Genomic DNA, 9,671 nt, shown 5'->3' with positions numbered 1-9,671 from the left:
CTCCCGAACGTTTAGTTCCAGTAGATGAACTATCTGAATCCCCAAGTAGCGGGAGAAATTCATCCTCCTATACCGTCTTCTACTCAGGAACAAATTCCGACAAATTACGAGAAGCCATTCAAGAAGGGCTGGGTTCGCGAGTTATGCTACCGCCACACTTTCCAGCCTGGCAAGGTAGATATGGACGTATACTACTATCCCCCAGGACCAAAGAGCCGCATGCTTCGCTCGCGAAACGAGATATCCCATTATTTAGAAGAAAAAGGAATCATCGATTTAGTACCAGAAGACTTCAAGTTCAAACGACTACCTATAGCAAAACCTCCTTGCGAAAGAGTCCGGTTGGCTCATCCACGACGTACCGTGCTAACGGCCGTCTAATATCACACAAGCCTTACACAGTCATAACTTCATCCCTTTGGGAATTTATTATTTATGTTTTTGTTTCTAATGATAGTATATTTAGAACCAATCAGAAAAAACACCTACACTGGGCCACGGGATCCCGACTCACCAGAGAGCGAATGGAAACCACAGCTTCAGAAGACTGGACCCCATATTGCGAGATTTCGAGATAGTATCGTTGCCAGCCGCAATTACTTTTCACCGGGACCATTCAAATGACAACCTCACCCTCAGGATGTCTTGATACTTCACCCGGACCCTGAGGATAGACCAGACATTAACGTAAGAGCCGCCGTAGCGGAAATTCCTGAAGGAGAAATGAATGAAATCCCCATTGAAATTCGAATTGCCAATACCATCGAAGCCGCCGCAGCGGGAAACCTCCCTCGGGAACTTCCAACCATCGCCGCTTAAGAAATCTTAGAACGTCCTGCCAACACCGCCATTGCCGCTGAACAGGTCCCTAGAGAACTTCTGACCAACCTCACCACCGCCGAAGAGGAAAATCCCCCAGAGGTCCCTGCCGCCACAGCCGTCATACGCGAAAATATCCCCTTGGAACCCCCTACAAACCCAGCCGTCGCCCAGGAAAACGTTGCAAGGGAACAGCCAGCCGAACCAACAGTCGCCAGGAGAGAAGTTCCAGTCGAACTCCCATCCGAAGTCGCCGCCGTTGTTCCGGTTCCCCCCATCGTTCATCCTCGACCCACCGTCTCCCAATTGGAAACAAATTTCTTAGACTACGGACAAATTCCCATCCCCCAAGAAAAATTATACGAATTAGATGAATACGCAAAGCTTTTTCTACAAGAGCAACCATACCAACGCGCTCCGCCCAGAAATAGGGAACTGTTCCCAGTCATTTGGGAAAATATTTCCCAAGGCGACCTCGTAAGATTATACCCAGTGACTCCCCAGGGATTTCCCCTAATAACGCGACCCCCCTTCATTACAAATGCACCGCGTGTAACGCTGAAGGACTACACCGTTCATCCCTGTGCCCGCGTAAATTCATCCAGAAGGATCGGCAAAACGGCATACGTAACACAAGAATTGCTTTTTGAAAAAAAAATATATATATAATGAACAAAATTCGTTACACCGGGTCGAAATGGACCCCTTCGTTCTCTTTTCCTTTACCCCCTTCTTTTCTCTTTCATGGTTTCTTCTTTTTCGAGGGGGCGTTTGCAGCGGTTTCGCCCAGAAACCGTTGCAGACGACAGAGGGACAGACATATTCTCCGGAATATGTCCGCTCCTTTGTCGTCTACGTCACCTCCTTCTTCCTTCTACCTTCTCCCTCCTTTCTTTAAGATTTCTACTAAATAAGCCCGTGAAAGACCCACGGCTCTACTCTCTCTTTTTCGTCACTTCAAGTTCGACGGAAGCCGTCATCGGGAAGAACAGCTCCGGTTCCGCGCCTCGCGATAGTTTTGTTTTTCGCTCCGTCGTCCTTCGGGAATAATGGCGAAAGTTTTTCTTCTTTTGTAAGAAATTAAAAGTTTTATTAAATTCGTTTTGACACAACATGAGCCGAAGGTATGAATAATTTATTTTAATAACATCCAACGGGATGAAATTATTGAATTAGGCCTATCTTAGAATCCCTGTTTTTTAAGACTTAACGTTGTCACGAGGTCCCCCTTAATTAAATCAGGGCTACCTAACGTCCTGTATCGGAATTCCCCTTTTTCACGACCGGCCAAATTTAGTTTGTCACTGAAGCAGTCCGTTACAAAGTTTAAAATCTTTGGATGGTAATGGATTACCAAATTGTATAATTTTGAAATAATTAATATAAACCACTTACACCTAACGTTTCTTTTTACTCCCCTTCCTCATACCACTGTGGACTGATCCGTTGATCCTTCCCGCAACGGACATTTTCGTCCATATCGTTTATAAGCAAACAAAAGTTATAACAGCGCTTATAATATTATTTATTATGATTATTCTTGAAATATTTGATTTGGCCTATTGGTATCATGAAAGAAATATGAATTGTACGAATAATGAATAGTCTAGGGAAAATTGACTTTGATGTCGAAGACCCTGGAAGTTTTAGGAGTGTCCGAGGGCTTTACCGTGCAGCTAAAAGGTTTCCGTGAAAGATGTGAAAGAGATTCTAGAGCTGAAAGATACTTATACGCTACATAAGCCAACGAGACACCATTTCCTACGTCACAAGATCATAGTATACGGTATAGACGAACAATGGCAAATAGATTTAGCAGATATGCAGAACATTAAACGTGATATCGATGGTTATCGGTACGTATTATGTTGCATTGATCTATTTAGTAAATTTGCATTTGTTGTTCCTACAAAAGACAAGAGAGTATCCTCAACGGTTGATGCGTTTCGATCTATTTTAGAATCTGGTAGAAAACCAAAGGTAGTCCAGTCGGATATGGGAAAAGGATTTCTGGAGAATGATCTTCAACGTGAATTTAAACGTTCGGGGATCAAGGTTTTTGTTACACACTCAGACGTGAAATCCAGTATCGTCGAACGCTTCAATCGCACTCTGAAAACGCGAATGCGCCACTATTTTACACAATATGACACACGTAGCTATATTGATATATTACCGGATTTATTAGATGCATATAACAATGAATATCATAGTTCCATTAAATATAAACCTATTGAAGTGACAAATGAAAATGCAAAACAAGTTTGGGATAATTTATACGGAAAAGTTAGTTTTTCTCCACCGTTATCTTACCTTTTTCAAGTAAACGACTTGGTTAGAATAAGTAAAAATAAAAGAACATTCGACAAAGGTTATTTACCTAATTATACAGAAGAATTATTCAAAGTAAAAGAGATCCACCTGTATATAAACCAGAGGATTTAAATTCACAACCCATAACTGGTGTGTTCTACAAAGAGGAAATACAGAAAATTGGGAAGGACTTAGAAAATTGCAAATTTAAATTCGAAAAAGTTTTACGAAAAAGAAAGAAATCAGACGGCTCTAAAGAACTGTTAGCAGAAGCCGATTAGGCTTTACACATGAAGTACGTAACATGCGCCTGGGGGAGCTACACGATATTCTCTAAGCTCCTAGGAAAGAACCTCCCCTTACGCGGAGGGAAATAGTTCAGTAACGCGGCTCCTTCGGATCCATCCGATCCTTCCGCCTAAAGAACCGATTTACCACGTACCTAAATTCGAGAACTACTATTAAGACTGAGTAGGGTGTCTAAAATAGTTTTTAGATAAAACTCTTCACAATACCAAAGATTATTTGGGAGTAAGGCGTTAAAATGTTATCAATCTGGGTAGCTTTTGCTTGGACTATTTAAGACGCCGTACATCTGTTTTTTAAGGAGGTATTTTTCTGTTCTCGCCGTTACGGCAAGCCAGGCCGCCGGCGGCTCGAAATGGGCCGCTCGGCCTCAGCCGCTGATATCTAGCCAAGGCTTAGTGTAGTTTTCGTGTCTAATTTTTATTCGCAGAGCTATATTTAAGTTGAAATTTAAAGAAAATCTTATAATATTTAGTTGTTATCAATCTGGGTAGCTTTTGCTTTGACTATTTAAGACGCCGTGCATCTGTTTTTTAAACGAGGTATTTTTCTGTTCTCGCGGTTACGGCAAGCCCGGCCGCCGGCGGCTCGAGATGCGCCGCTCGGCCTCAGCCGCTGATATTTAGCCAAGGCTTAGTGTAGTTTTCGTGTCTAATTTTATTCGCAGAGCTATATTTAAGTTGAAATTTAAAGAAAATCTTATAATATTTAGTTGACGACTTAGTAAATGTCTCAAAAAATTTCGAAACTTGAGCTTTAAAACGATAAATATAATTCGCCTTCCGGGCTTCCCGGTTATGTCGACGGCGAGGTCGAGTCGAAGTCCCTCCCATGCAAGAAAATAGTAATAGCCGTCTCCGATTGGTCTGGCGTTAAAGAGGTTATCTATGGTTAGGGGGTTCATGATTGGTTAAAAGCTTTTTTGTTCGTCTGCTTAGTTTTTACTTCGGGAATGTCATGAAATCCATGGCCAAAGCTATGGAAAAGTGGGACTTACGTACTTTATGTGTGAAGCATAATCCGCTTTTGCTGTTAGTACGTTGGAAAGGTTACAACTCAGATTTTGACTCTTGGGTGCAAGAAATCAATTTAATACGAGTCTCTATATAACATAACCCTCTGACTCTTCCACACAGTATTTTAATTCCGAACATATCTACCAGAACCTATTAAACTCGCGGGTGTTTTTGAAATAGGTCTAGCAGAGATAAGCTACCCAAGAACGTGGAATAACGTTAAAGAAAATTGTGCAGTTCGTATTTGGAACACTTGGTTAAAATATGATATCAATAAAACTAAAACCTGTCAATGATTTGGATAAGAAAGATAAATAAGCGCCAGGGTTAAGTTTCATTACAGTAAACCTAATAGACGTGTAGCGGTTGAATTAATAGACGGAAACCAGATCTTTATACCTCATGAAATTGCTATAAAACTAGGATTTACACGAAGTATAGGTGAAGATGTTACAATATATTCAACGATGACTGCACCATATAGCTGTGACATGGATGCTGGGTTACATTCTCTGTTCATATACTCAGACATAATTCAAAATCGAATGGTTGGAGATATAGATGCCCCTCTTTTAAGAATTATAGGTAATCAAGGGAAAGACGGTGACACTATTGAAAAAGAGTTTTCAAGACCACACTACATTCCAATAGCAACCAACAACTTTCAAACAATTGAAATACATACAAAGAAGTGGGAAAGGAAACATTAAGAAGAGCAGAGGACGAAGTGAAACCACTAACTGGAAATGGTCGTAGAAGCAAACGTAAAGCATCACCCATAATCAGTTCAATTAGAGTTAAGAAGAGAAGGTCATACCCAACTCAATCTGATATATTTACATAATGTCGGTCACACACTTGAGCTCTCAAAGTAGCATAAACTCGGGACTCGATTTATTTCACGTACCGTATACCCAAACTGGAATACTGAGAAGTCAGTGGGTCGAGTACAATTTACATCTAACGTAAATGAAAATCAGGCTATTATATTCCCTTTCACGGGAAACTCTGATACGTACATAGATTTGAAAAACACCCTTCTACACGTGCAAGTGAAAACAGTAAAACCTGATGGTTCATTACCCATCGCCGAAGTCCGCGACCCAGCTTCAAATACTGTAACCACCGCTGCGGATAAAATTGGACCGGAAAACTTGTTTCTACATAGCTTGTTTAGTGAAGTACACACATCCTTAGGCGATCGGTTACATCATGCGCTCAACGATACCCTACAAATGTGTGATCCAAACTCAACTAACCTTTGGAGGATCGGCAAAGAGGAGTTTCTTAACGGGAGCGCTTTTCTACAAAGACGATGCTGGGAAATTTGATTCTTTTCATGATAATGATGGGTTTAGGAAACGAGCGAAATCTGCTCAAGAAGGTGTCATATTTGATAAATGTAGTACACTCGGATATTTGCCAACAGAGTCGTTTCATTTCTAATATGGCTGATGTTAATTTTTAGTTTATAAAAAGTCCTAACGAATTTTGTTTGCATACGGATGGATCTAAATGCAAAGTCGTATTTACTCACGCCTTGTTGTTCGTAAGAAGAGTTAGGTTAACTAACGAGATAATGATATCCCATGCTAAAACGCTAGAATTGGCTACAATGAAATATCCTATTATACCTACAGAGTGCATTTCATTTTCGATATCACAGGAAAAGAAAAAAATCTATATAATGGTAAATTACCCAATAAGATAGTCATCGGTCTTGTAGATCAGAACGCTTTCTTAGGTGATTACAAAATGTCCCCCTTCAATTTTAAAAATTGTTCATTAACCCAAATTGCCTTGTATGGGAATGGTTTTTGCATACTTCACAAACCTCTAAACCCCAACTTTAAGGATAATCTATACATGAGATCTTACGCTAATCTCTTTCTTCAAATCGGTCAATGGAATATTGATGAAGGAAATTTCATTGGTCGTGAAGAATTTGCTAACGGAAATGCTCTGTTCGTCCTTGATTTAACCCCCGATCTCAATTGTAGTTCGGTGGAATGTTTTAACCTTATAAAGAATGGTAGTGTTGGATTAGAATTAATATTCGGAGAAGCCTTGCCAACTACTGTTAGCGTAATTTATTATTCGGAATACCAATCTCTGGTGGAAATAGACAAGAACAGATCTGTTTTATTTGATCAAAGTTAATAATGGATTCCCGTCAACTTGAAAAGATACTGAGGAGCGACGCGTACACCATTCGCTGCCGATCAACTCTCCGAGATATTGAAAACATTTACAACTCTATTTATCGAAAATACTGACATTTCCAAAGGAAAGGGTGAACACTGGTGTTTAATATACATATCAAGAAAGAAGAACATTGAGTTTTTCGAGAGCTATGGAAACCCACCAGATTTATTCAAATTTAACTATTTTATAGAAAGAAACAGTTTAATAGTAACATATAATTCAAGTCAATTACAAGGGGATTTTTCCCAGACTTGTGTCGCCTACTGTATTTCTATGGCGCTCTATCGTTCAAAAAGGGTAAAAATGTCTCAAATATTGAAAAGATTTTCTGCAAACAAAAATGAAAATGATTGTATGATTTCGGAATTTATGTTTAAAAAATACTCAATAAATTTATCATAATTATTTTTTTTTCCGCATCTTTCTTTAATAATATCAATCCAATGATGGTCATAAGATAACGTACGTATCCCGTCTCGTAAAATATATCGCTTGCTATCGCACGGATTTAGGGAAATCATATTTCGAGATATTGTGAAAAGTTCATGCTTAGAGCTCATAATGCGTTTCATTGAATTTACTGAAAAGGTTTTGTTAAATAAACGGTCTCTATAATCGCGATGGTGTATATGTTTCTTTAATACGCGTTTAGAAATTCCCTTTAATGTTTTCTTTTCACCCTTTTTAGATAAAATGCTATTAACTTTAGGACGTAGACCGACCCCCTCTTGAATGTGTGTTCCGTCCAGTTCATCATTCATTTTCCCCAAAACCTTTTTATTCTTATTAGAATAAAGAAAATGCTTTGTGGGATACCCCAAAAAATCAAAGTGATCGGAATCCTTTTCAAAGTCTTTGTAAATGTCATCAGTTTTGAAGTCGTAGGTCAAAGAATCGGTGTCGGTAAAAAGTACGCGTGCGCGGTTTCCATATTTTTCTCTAATATAATCGTAATGAAATTCGTACATGACTAATTTCGATAACTCTAGAATCGTGAAACCCGTGTAAGTAGGTCGATTCAACAGAAGACTTTTCTTAGACTTTGGATTCCAATTAGTTCATTACTGAAAATGGTAAACTTCTCGAAAGCAGGGGAGGACGCTTTCTTTATAGCCATTTCAGGGGTATTAACTAATTGAAAGTCTATCCTATTACGCAGGTTTTCCATTGTTTTCCCGCAGTCACTATTACTTAATAACTTGAAAAGGGACTTGTAGAACTCGTCAGTAGCGGCTTTGCGCTTCTCGGTATTAATATCGACCAGAACCAAGCTTCTTGCTTAAAAGTTAGAATACGGTGCACACCCAAGAGTTTCATCCCTTTAGAAATATAATATTTCAAATTTCTATAGTGTACTACGTATTTCTCCGTCATATAAATTTGGTGTGAGTTTTGGGAGCGTATCCTTTATCGGGATATTTAATTCTGTCATCATCCGATTGTAATAATCGGAAAACATATGGTCCCTTATTCTAATTAATTCAGGTGCTAATGAGTAATCATTATGCTCCTCATGCAACTCTTCAGGGTACTCTAAATCCAAGGGGGTCTCGATCGGAGCTACGAATTTTCAATTTTCTGTCTCTCGACGAAAGTTCGTCTGCTTATGGTCCGCGTTCTATAGATGTGACGTCATACGTGGAGAATGTTTTAAACGTAAAAGCGGGAATATTGACTTCGCTGTTTTTGGTATTAATATTCTTTGAATTATAACTTATTTATTAGCTTATTTAAAAGTATTTTTAAGGAATACAACCTTTTTTTCTTATTTAAAGTGTTTTGTGGATTTATCTTAAAAATGAGGTACATTTGAAATTTTAGAAAGGTACATTTGAAATTTTAAAATCAGGTACATTGGAAACAATATATATATATATATATATATATATGTCAAGAGTAACATTGGACGTATCAATAGAAACATTGGACGTATCAATAGTAAACACGTTGGAAGTTTCATTAGATAATATACTTGATTTGGAAGAAATCTTGGTAGATTCTAACAGTTTTGAATTTACTAACTCATCAATAAGTTTTCTTCTTTCTCTACATCTGGCTCTAGACTCTCTTGCTTCTGAACTTTTCACACACACAGACTGTTGGTATGGTAACTCCATAGAAGGAACTGCGCTTGAATTTAACCGTCTTTTAGGCTTCATTCCCATCAGTTCAGCTTTAAAATCTCTTACAAAATCTTCGTCTTTGAAATGTTTCGAGCAAATTCTTGCATAAATAGTACTAATTTTAGGATTGTAACATTTAGAAATCCACATTATTCGGATTTTTGAGTCCTTTGGTAATGTAAAGTAACTGATATGATTCTTGTCCACATTTTTTGAAGTTACGGAAAATTTATTATCACATCCAGTTATTGCACACTTTGCTCCACCGTACGGCATGTTAAATATTTTATTTAGGTCATTAAAACAAGTTAAAAAATAGGAACAAATCAAAATTAATTGATTTTATCTAAGCCTTGTCCATAACTTATAGCCTCTAAGCTATATATTTGAGTTATGGTCGTCTGCAGAATCTCCACGTACTACGTCACAGAGAGAGTCAGGGAGAGACCAATCAAATAACGAGAAAAAATCGAAAGAAAACAGCGGGATCGAGGCAACCTTATATAGCGCTTTCTTTACGAACCTTGCTCTAAATCCACCTCCAAAATAAACCCATATGGGGAATCTTCCGGACCTTTTAGGATGCCGACCTTAGTAAAGCGTTTGACACGGTGGACCATAATATCCTCTTACATATTCTTAAAAGCAAAAACCTATCAGAAGAGTCTGTTTTCAATTATATCTCTCCACTAGGAGGCAAGAAGTTGCCTTCAATGGAGAAAAATCCGAGCCATGTGATGTAGCTAAAGGAGTCCCCCAAGGTAGCATCCTCGGACCAACGCTATCCAATACGTTTACAAGTGATGTAAATCCAAAACTTGAACATAGCGTGTCAAATGAATAAGGAGATGATGAGGCCCCTATAAACTCGGCAAGAAAAAGAGACGAA

The sequence above is a fragment of the Phalangium opilio genome, unplaced genomic scaffold (genome assembly GCF_054372755.1).
Source record: "Phalangium opilio isolate 3A_F unplaced genomic scaffold, DU_Popi_V2 ptg000225l_1, whole genome shotgun sequence".
Classification (NCBI taxonomy): Eukaryota; Metazoa; Arthropoda; class Arachnida; order Opiliones; family Phalangiidae; genus Phalangium; species Phalangium opilio.
Note: the sequence above shows the minus strand (reverse complement) of the source record.